General features: G+C 38.0%; 1 pseudogene; it reads right to left on the minus strand.

The window, feature by feature from the left end:
- Positions 1-2,912: 2,912 nt before the first annotated feature.
- Positions 2,913-6,617, minus strand: LOC140833028 (probable aldo-keto reductase 4; annotated as a pseudogene).
- Positions 6,618-11,304: the final 4,687 nt, after the last annotated feature.

Raw genomic sequence — 11,304 nt, forward strand, 5'->3', positions numbered from 1 at the left:
TCATTTTATGTTCGAGCTCGAAAAGCTCGAAAGCTTAAATTCTAGCATTTAAATCTCGATCTCGGTTTTTGATATTGTTGGCCACAAAATTAAATTTTTGTAGGTCCAAGAAAATAAACAAAAAAAGTGAGGCCCACAAGAAAAGTAAAACTCGTGATTTTGGCATGTCTGCCCGATAACCGACCATAATCGAATTAGGGATCGATTACATGAATTTGAATAACGAAGGAAGAAAAAAGAAAGACGGTCAACTTCAATCATCAGGCAAACTACTACAAAATTTCTTACAATATTTATCAAAAAAATTAAGCAAATTTCGGCAAGATGTATGCTTTGCTTTCATATTTTCATGTTCATGATAAGATCATAATAGTTCATATTTTTATTATCAAATTTTTCATTATTCTCAAATCCAACATTCTTAATTGATTTAATTTTGTGTTATTTTGTGGTAGGATAAAGTTTTATGCTCTTTGGATAAATATGCGCTAAAAAGATTATTTTTATATCACTTTTGAAGTTACCCATATGAACTTTGTGGATGACTTGAAGCTGAATTTTTCACAAGGCGTGGGAACGTCTTGTCACTGTTTTTCAGCTACCTGTGAAAAATGAAGCTGACGAGAATTACAAGGAGTGGAATTCGAAATTATGAGGATAATACCATATTTTAGGAGTCTTAATTGTGAAATTTAATTTATTAAAGGCTTTTGGATATATAAATATATTATTGAAATAAGGGAATATTTGATAGAGTTTTATTTTAATAAAAGCTCTAGTTTCCTTATTGATGGACATAATTTCTTATTAGTATTATTAGGTTTTATTCTAGTTTTTTGATTTATCTTTAGACATCTCTCTACTCCACTCCAACTTCACATGAAAGAAAGAAGAGAAAGAAGCAGGAAGTTTTCATCTATTCTCAAGAACTCAAGTCTAAGTTTTTATTTTTGATTCAATTGATATTTTTACTATTTCAATTTTATCACTGTGAGTTTTTTTGTTTTAATTTAATTTTTTTTGTTCAAGTATTTGTTATATTATGATTTACTTATATGAAAGTTGCATGTTGATTAATCTGACAATTTAATTTGGTATACAACTCTCTACTGTTATCCATGAATTCAGTTATCTGTAATCGTCATGAATGATTGATACGTGAGTAGCGATAGATTAAATGTATTGTATAATCATAACATATTTAGTCTAAATAAATCGACGAAACTAGATTTATCAATTATAGCTATCTTGGGTATTAGATTTTCAGGATTAATTAACTGTTTTGACAAATTGAAAATGCTATTTTTAATCAATATGGAACGTATTGTGCCCAATTGATTATTGATAAGTTTTGAATAGATGACAGTTTGGTCAATTAAATTTGAAGAACACAAGAACTTTATTGGTTATCCATATAATTCTAGGGTTAATTACTTAGAAATGCATGAATGAATAATTTGTTGACCGATGACCAGTGATACAATTGAATAGTGAAACCCCCTTGAATCTGAACTCGGTAAGATCTAATTTTTACCTTCGTTAATGCATATAATTCTAAAGTTAATTACTTGGAATTGCATGAATGAATAATTTGTTGATCGATGACCAGTGATACAACTGAATGGTGGAACCCTCTTGAATTTGAACTCGGTAAGATCGAATTTTTACCTTCATTAATTATTCATCGTTGTTATTAATTTTCCCATTTAAAATTTATTAATTTTCCTTGGTTGCTAAGTTAATTTTATTTAGTTCTCATTAAAGAAATCTCCTATTTTTTATTGTATTTCTCGAAAGAAAGAATATCCCGTTTCTTGTAAATTCGACCCTTCTCACCATTAAACTCATGTTATTTAGAGAATAAGAATTTAAGTTTATTGGATCAACGACAACACATCAATCCATCAGCTTTTAATGTAAAAGTTTAGTGTTTTAAAAACAATACTTGCACTTGTTTGTTTTGTTCATTTCTAGTATGTAAATATGTTCAATTTCCTATTTTTTCCTTTGTTAAACTTTCGTTTCTTTAACATCTAATTTGGTGATACTAGAACTAACAGTCAATCAAAGAGTTCACAACGCTTAAGTCTGATTTTATTTTCTGTTCTTTCAAAATTGGTATCGTTTGACATCTGACACTCTCACACGCTACAAAAGTTTGAGTCACACTGATATATATATATACTAAAAGATATATACCCGATGATAGAAATTTACTACGAACATCAAACCTCAGTCACCACTAAGATAAAATCCAGGAACCCGTATTGAATTGGAAGAGTTTTTATTCCATAAAAAAATTGAACTCATCATAGCCTTCGAAACTGGAACAAAAAAATGTAATATAGTTTGGAACTTCATAAACTAAATTTCAACCTCCAAATGAAAAAGAAATCTCTTAATCAAATAAATTTTTCAATGAAACCATAAATCACTATTTTTATCTCAGATATTATATGAATAAACATTGAAGGTTTTCAAATCCATATAAAAATAATTGGTTAGCATATAAAAGCACACATAAATTTTAAAGGGCATAAAATTTCCTCTTCATAAGCGATGAGATGCATGAACAAATATATATAAACTAAATTCTAGTGAAGCAAAACATTGTGGAGAACAAACAGACCATCTTCCATTCTATTCTTTTATGGAGTTTCAAGCAGCATCTATTATTTGTGTTTTCTCCAATGCAATCTATATAAAATAAATCTTCTAACTTTTTCTTATTCCTCTAATTTATATCCCCAAAGCGTGCTCAATAATAAAAATGAAATAACATTATTGTCATTTTATATTAAAAGAAACAAGCAGTTACGAGGGACAACAATATCCTCACAGTCAAGAAACTTCGCCTTTGTAACACACTTTATGCATATATATATTAGATAAAGATTTTAAGACAAACATATTACTGCAAGATGAACTTGCTTGCCACTGACAACCTTTCTATTCCTCTTTCCAGGAGAACAATGGAGGCGTCTCAGAATTGTAAAAAGTGTTTTCCATGAAGGGACTCCTGTTTCCCTTGACCATATCAGCCAAAGAATTGAGCTCGGCCATCTCTTGTGGAGTTAACGTCACAGACAGAGATCCAAGATTTTCATTGAAGTTATCGATCTTGGTAGTACCAGGTATAGGGGCAACATCGGCTCCTTGATATTGAACCCAAGCTAATGCTAGTTGCGATGGGGTGCAACCTTTTTTTGTACCCATTTCGCAAATCCGCTCGTATACAAGCTTGTTAGTTTCAAAATTTTCTCCTTGGAATCTTGGAAATTTCTGCAGAATACAATACGCTCTTATAAATGAGAACGTTTTAAACTTTCTGCAAATTATGATAGTATATTTACTATGACCATGAAGCATAGAAACGTGAAGATACAAATCCGAAACACAGCTGCCATTAAGAATGCAAAGAAACATGACTGCAAGAATAAATTCAAAATATTCCATCACAATTTCCAATTAAATGTTGAAGAATAAAGCTCAAAAAATCCACCATCATAATGTCATCTTCATGTGTTACTGCATAAAAAAATGTCGCAGTTCATAACAGCAAAAACTCAGTCACTGAACCAATCCCCTTTATGGAATATTGTATATTATGAAGTGGCTAATTCTCTGCGTTCAAGTAAAAGATAATACTGTCAGGCCAATAATCGTGTAACTCCATTGGTCAAATTAGAATCAAATGTTTGCTGTGCAGAAGATGGAATGGTGCTCACTTATCCGGATAATTTTTTCTCGTTTTGGAGCAGGCAAGTAGCAATAGGAAAGGCAGTAATGAGCCCTATGACACTGATTGAGAGTATAAGTATCAAAACTAACACTTTTTATTCTGTACCTATCCCCAACCGCACACTTTAGAAAAATCACAAATTATAAATCAATGCTCAATAAATTAGCAAGTATAGGAAATCACAAGTACCATTATGGCATTTCTAAAGATTATCCCCACGAGTGTAGATAGGCACCAACCTTACGGAAATCATTCTCTGATAAGTTCTCTAGGGGTTTAGGACCTGATGACAAGAAACCACGTCCAAGTGGACTGTATGGGACGATTCCAATTCCCAGTTCTCTGAAATTAATAAAACAGAGAAAAAAAATGGGTAACTTTGTCTATACTAGAGCATACGGGTCCATCGCAACAATTGTGTGTATGTTAAAGCGACGAGGAAAGATATCTCACCGACAAGTAGGAACTATTTCTTCTTCCACATCCCTCGTCCACAAGGACCACTCATTCTGGACAGCGGTTATTGGATGGACAGCATTCGCCCTTCTGATTGTTGAAGCAGATGCCTCAGAGAGGCCGACATATTTTATTTTCCCTTCTTCAACAAGTTTCTTCAGTTCTCCCATCTTAAAAGGCACGCCAAAGTTTATGATAATAAAAAGGTATTGAAAGACGCAAAGTAGACGAGGTCTCAGCTAAAAACCTCAAGAACCAAGCAGCATTTTATTGACACTGCAGGTGTGACATAGCTTCATATCCTGGATTCTTTATTTTGTATTGCATATAATGTTTATGGTTAAATGCAGGCCAATAAAGCCAAAGATGGTCCAGGTACGTGGTACAGATAATTAGGAATCATAATGCCAAGGAAATTTTTGGGTTTGTTTCCCATTATTACGGTTGTTTATTGTCAACCAATATGATGGTTTATTGTCCACCAAATGAAAATTCACAAGGCCATCACTGAACATTTGACTAACTGGATACAGAAATATCAAAACTGAAAGTGTACTTATAATTGACCATGAACAACGCATAAACTCGAAGTGGACAATGTTCACCACAAAAGAAGCATCATAGCTAAAGTTGAGTACTCTCTGTATAAGTAAAAAAAATTAAGTTCTAGAAATTTTTTCCAAATGCAATAGTTTTGGTCTATTTCAAATCTGCTCGAGCAAGTATTGCCACAAATCCAAAAGTTTAGTGCACTTGAAGCTGTCAATAAAAACACTTGAGACAGAAGATAATCTTCGTGAGGGAGCCATCTTAGTCTCAACTTACATACAAGTACAACTAAATAAGTGTAGAAACACACCATAGTCGCTTTATACGCTCTTCACCATTTCTCTTAACATAGCATCAAATAACACTTTTACCAACAAAATCTTAAAAAAGCATCAAAATACACCTATATTCTTAATACAGCGTCAAATATCATTTTTACCAACCAATTCCCAAAAGGGATTTTGGGCAATAATCTTCAAGAAAAAAGCATCATAGCACTGCTTGCCGTAACTTCAATAGGCACACGAGTATCAATCCGATGAACATAATATAGATCAATATAATCAATATCAAGACGCCTCAAACTTGCTTCGCATGAGGCTCTAACATATGCAGGGTCACCACGTACTTCCATCTTCCCATCTTTGAAAGTTGCCCCAAACTTGGTGGCGACTTGAACTTTTTCTCTAACTACTCCTTTCAAAGCCTACACCAAATCCAACAATATGTAACTCGTCACATGGGTTCACCAATGGCAAGTCTTAATACAAAGACTACTCATTAAAGAACATCACAGAACAAAAAGGAAAAACAGAAGTTCCTTTATTTGCTGAGGTAAGTCCGGTAATACTCATAATTTCCATAAAAATCTGACTCAAGAATGTACATATGAAAGCATACGAAAATCTGACATTTTCATGCTTCAAATGTGATATATAACTGGTTATCTCACAAATGCAGACCAACTTGCAAAAAATAGAGATTTTCATATATCTCCAGCTTTTTTACAAGTAATTATTGCTCGTGGCTTGTCTGGTTTCGATACCAAACCAAATCCTATATTAACACACTTCAGCTCACGAAATAGTTATGTTAAAATGAAGTTTATGAACACTTTTCAGGGAGTGATCTTTAAAGATGATAACTACACTTGGTTAGCAAAAAGAGAGCAAAAAATTCTCGATGAAAATTATTTGACACAATAAGCAATAAGATCGAGCGCTTTTCAAGAACTAATCACCCTCATGTTGAAATTGATTCATTAAAAAAAATGATCAATCCTCGAGAACTTTTATATCACAAAATAACACGAGGCAAACTCAAAGCATCAGAAGAAAGCCCACGGTTACAAAATGAACCGCCTAATTTTCTGCTAAAAGAGAATTAAATAATAAAGCAAAACCTTTCCAATCAAAACTTCGTTGGTGTGGGGACCATAGATATCCGAGGTATCAAGAAACGTGACGCCGGAGTTGATGGCATGGTGAATGACATTCCCATACATCCCAGCCCTTGTTTAGACACCTCCAATCCCTGTGAACCCAGCTTGATCCTCTCCACTGTCACGGCCATTATTGCTCTTCTTTCTTATTGGCGGGAAATGGGATGAATGTGTGTTGAATGAACTGCGAACCGGAGATATATATATATCGAGAGAGGCGGAGTCACGGCTGGCGTCACGCCGAAGATTCACGCTAGCGATTACGTCATCCTTAAGCAGACACTCTTGGTCATATATGTATATATATATATATATGTATGTATGTATACAGATTGCGAGATGGAAGAGAGAATATAGAGGCGGAGTCACAGCTAGCGTCACGCCGAAGCTTCACGCAAGCGACGACGTCATCCTTAAGCAGACCCTCGTGGTCATATTATGGTGACATATACAATCGGGAACTATAGCAATAAATAGAACCAAGTGTGGACAAATAATTTATTACACTAACATCAATTACACGATTAATTAAAATTTTAAATATAACAAATTATATATAATCAAATTATATATCCCTCCCCTGTAGACATGCTTCCTGTTATTGATTGTGTAGATGCTAAAGTCTCTAACCAGATGAATACATTACTTTGTGTCCCATTCATACCGGGCGAGGTGAAGAAAGCGCTCTTTGATATGCACCCAGATAAATCACCAGGCCCGGATGGCATGTCTGCCCTTTTCTACCAGAAGTGTTGGCACCTTATTGGGGGAGAGGTGACCTCGGCTGTCTTGGATGTCCTTAACAATGGAGCTCCTCTTGAATCTTGGAATAAAACAATTATTACTCTCATCCCAAAAGTTAAAGAGCCTCTCCTTGTGAAGGAGTTTAGACCTATCAGCTTGTGTAACGTATGCTATAAAATAGTTGCCAAAGCGTTGACTAATCGGCTGAAATTTGTCATGAACCACATTATTGACGAATCCCAAAGCGCTTTTATCCCAGGAAGACTGATCTCAGACAATATAATGGTAGGGTTTGAAGTGATCCATTGGATGCGGAGTAGGAAAGTGGGTAAATGTGGGTATGCTGCACTGAAGCTTGATATGAGCAAGGCGTACGATAGGGTTGAATGGTGCTTCCTTGAAGCAATGATGGTTAAGATGGGATTCGCCTTGACATGGATCGAGAAGATTATGCGGTGTATCACATCTGTCTCTTACACATTCCGGATAAATCAAGAAAACTATGGGAATTTGGTTCCTAAAAGAGGAATTAGACAAGGAGACCCCCTCTCTCCATACCTATTTGTGATATGTGCTCATGGTTTCTCCTCGGTTTTGTCGTCTTTCCAAAGGCGGGATCGGTTCAAAGGAATCAGTATCGCTAGGTCAGCCCCAACATTGTCACATTTATTCTTTGCAGATGACAGCCTTGTGTTTTTTCGGGCAACGGAAGGGGACTGTACACAAGTGAAGCAGTGTATAGATCAATATACCAAGGCGTCGGGACAACTTATCAATTTTGAGAAATCGGCCCTCTCTTTCAGCCCAAATACACACAATTCAGTGGTGGACCACATCAAACAAATTCTTACAATCCCAGTTGTGCAAGGACATGATATCTACCTCGGCCTACCTACTTTCTCAATCAGAAATAAAAAGATTCAGTTTGGTTACCTCCTGGAAAGAGTAGCAAGCAAAATTTCTGGATGGGGTAATAAGCTCTTCTCATGCGGAGGTAAAGAGACTCTTATAAAATCGGTGCTCCAAGCAATCCCATCTTATGCAATGTCTTGTTTCCGTATCCCGCATTCCCTATGTGCTAGCATCGAAAGAGAATGTGCTAATTTCTGGTGGGGTTCTGATGCTGGAAAAAGAAGACTTCACTGGAAAAACTGGGCATCATTGTGCAAACCAAAGTGCCAAGGTGGGATGGGTTTTAGAAAACTTGACATTTTCAATAAAGCTCTGCTTGCGAAACAAATATGGAGGATCATTCAAAACCCCCAATCGCTTGTTAGCAGAATTCTAAAGGCTCGATATTTTAAACACGGAGATGTTATGCAAGCAACCCTTGGAAGTAAGCCATCTTATATCTGGCGCTCAATCATTTGGAGCCGAAGTTTACTTGAGAAAGGCCTCCATTGGAAGGTGGGGGATGGAAAATCAATCAAAACTTTTCACGATAAATGGGTGCCGAGTTTCCAGAATCGCCTTGTCAACCATGGATCCCCGGAGTTGAACTCTCTTACTGTAAGCAGCCTTATAAAAAATGGAACCTGGGATCGAGAGATGGTACAGAAAGTCTTCTTGCCTTATGTCGCAAACGAGGTGCTATGTATCCCAATACCGCATGCACACACCCCCGACTCCAGATTCTGGATTTATGACGCTAAAGGAAAGTTTTCTGTCCGGGAAGGCTATAGGGCAGGAATTGGACTTCACACTCCTCCGGAAAACCAAGCGGATTTCGCTAACATAAGTTGGTGGAGGTTCATATGGACGCTAACTATTCCGCCGAAAATTCGAGTATTTTGGTGGAGGCTTTCGCATGACATTATACCAACAGAGATGAACTTGCGAGCACATCACGTTCCTACAGAGGGAGTGTGTCCATTGTGTGGGAGTGAATGTGATACTACAACTCACGCTCTGTTCTTCTGTCGAGCAATCCAAGGGTGTTGGAAGGGCCAAATGTTTAAGAAACTCTTACGACAAGTTCGACATCTGCCGACCTTGGAAATTGGACTATGGATGATGCAGCAGTTAAGCAAAACTGAGTTTGAAAGTTTTGCATGTAGGACTTGGAGCGCCTGGTATGGCCGAAACAAAGCAGTACACAACACTGAGGACAAATGTATCTCCCTGCCTAAGCAATGGGATGATCGTTACATTGAGGAGTATAGAGCAGCGTTGGTACACTGTCAAATTGATAAACAGGGGAAGGGTGTGGATTCGGATAGGATATGGATTCCACCACCAGCGGCAGTCTCCGGCTCGATGTGGATGCGGCTATCAATGATCAACAAAACGTCTATGGTGTGGCCGGTGTTCTCCGGAATACAGATGGAAACCTAGTGTTTGCCTTTGGTCAGAAGATTTTGAAACCTCTATCTGTGCTGCACGCAGAACTCTTGGCCATAAAGCTTGGGGCCCAACTTGTTCATGGTAAAGGCTTTCACCGGGTACAAATTTTTTCGGATTCACAGATGGCAGTAAAAACAATCATGGACCCATCATCTGACCTTGGATATAATGGCACATGTGCTCAAGAGATTAAGGAGCTAATTAGAGAGCCGGAAATTGTAGAAATCAAGCACGCTAGACGCTCGGCGAACGTGGTAGCTCACACTTTAGCTCATTTTGTTTTTTCCTGTAGTGACCCGTTCCAGAATCACCTACTAATCAAGAACTAAGCATGCGATTAACTTAATTAGAAACAATCAGAAATAAAGGCGGAAAACTGTCACCAAAAGATAGTTATACAACCCAATCGAAAATCCAGGACAACTAAACTAAAAGGAAATATACGGTACAACCATATCGAATCAAAAAGATACCGAAGAACTAAATCAACCAGCTACTCAACGTCCTCCTCCTCCTCCTCCTGAGCTGTCCAACCTGAGGCCTGCCCCGTGGGGTGTCCAAGATAAACAAAACCGAGGACGTGAGCGATAAGAACGCCCAGTACAAAAGCATGAGTATACAAGCCTATATGAAATGCACATGCTATGATATGATACCAGGGTAGTCAAGAAACAGGAGTAACAAAGGATCTCAAAATGCTCAGTCTAGAGGCGCCAAGTGGATAGTGCCGCGCGGTACTCCTCTGGGTCACTGCATCCACTACAAGAACAGACGTGGACCTAAAATGTCCCGGATCACCGAAGCCCTCCCGACCCGTCGGCCACTGTGTACTCTCGGTGTCCATGCGTCCACAAGATAAGACAGGGCTGAGCGGCCCCACAAGATATAGCTTATCTCGAAAGAGATACAGCTCAACAGTAAAGGCTATCTCGAAGGAGATACGGCTCAACATGAAATGCAACATGCAGTAATAAACGTGACATAATAGCATGCATCATATGACATATATCAATGCACCACATAATCATGCAACACATATAAGAATGTATACTCGACCAGGATATCTCGGATAGTACTTTCGTACCTCTATCACAGCAAGCCTAGCCTTACGCAATACCGCTAATCAGGTCTAGAACAAGCCTACGCATCAAAAGCATACCCAATGAACAATACTACCATGCTCGACTAGCAAAACCAGTACTACCAAGGGTTTAGGGTTTACCTTCGTCCGTCGACAGCCCTTTGATATCGATTGCCTCGTAACTCAGGCGTCGCTACGCTACCAATCCTGGCAGCTCTTGGCTATCGCTCGACCAACAACTAACCCTAGAAACCTTCCAAACCTCTCAACTAGGAGACACAACTTCAAGAATTTGCAATCCAAAATGAGGAATTCCGAGCACTATTTATAGGCTATGTTCGGATCCACCGAACACACTTCGGAACGTCCGAACTCCTACGTGTCCATCGGCTCTTGACACCTCATGATCGGATCCACCGAACCTACACTTCGGATCATCCGAACTTGCATGCAAACTGACGTGTCGATCAACTCTTGACACCTCATGATCGGATCCACCGAACCCACTTCGGATCGTCCGAACTCTTCGGTGCTACCGAACCATCTTCGGTCCGTCCGATCATGACCATGGTCAACATTAAACCTTCTTAATCACCATTAATCCGTTAATTACCCAATTTGGAATTCAGGCTACTACATTCTCCCCCCCCTTAAAAAGATTTCGTCCTCGAAATCAAGTTTAGAGGATGAACAAAAAGGAGTAACAACCTTGTTATTATATCTCAATTGTTGCTAAACACAACTGATATTTAGATTACAACGGAAAACACACACACATCCATATTACAATCATAGTACAACTCAAAAGAGCTCTGGATGCTCCGAACGCATACGACTCTCTAGCTCCCAAGTGGCTTCTTCAGTGCCTCTGCGCTGCCACTGAACTAAGACAAGAGGAATGATCTTATTCCGCAATACCTTGTCTTTGCGATCGAGGATCCGCACTGG

Source organism: Primulina eburnea, chromosome 5, assembly GCF_022965805.1.
Source record: "Primulina eburnea isolate SZY01 chromosome 5, ASM2296580v1, whole genome shotgun sequence".
Lineage (NCBI taxonomy): Eukaryota > Viridiplantae > Streptophyta > Magnoliopsida > Lamiales > Gesneriaceae > Primulina > Primulina eburnea.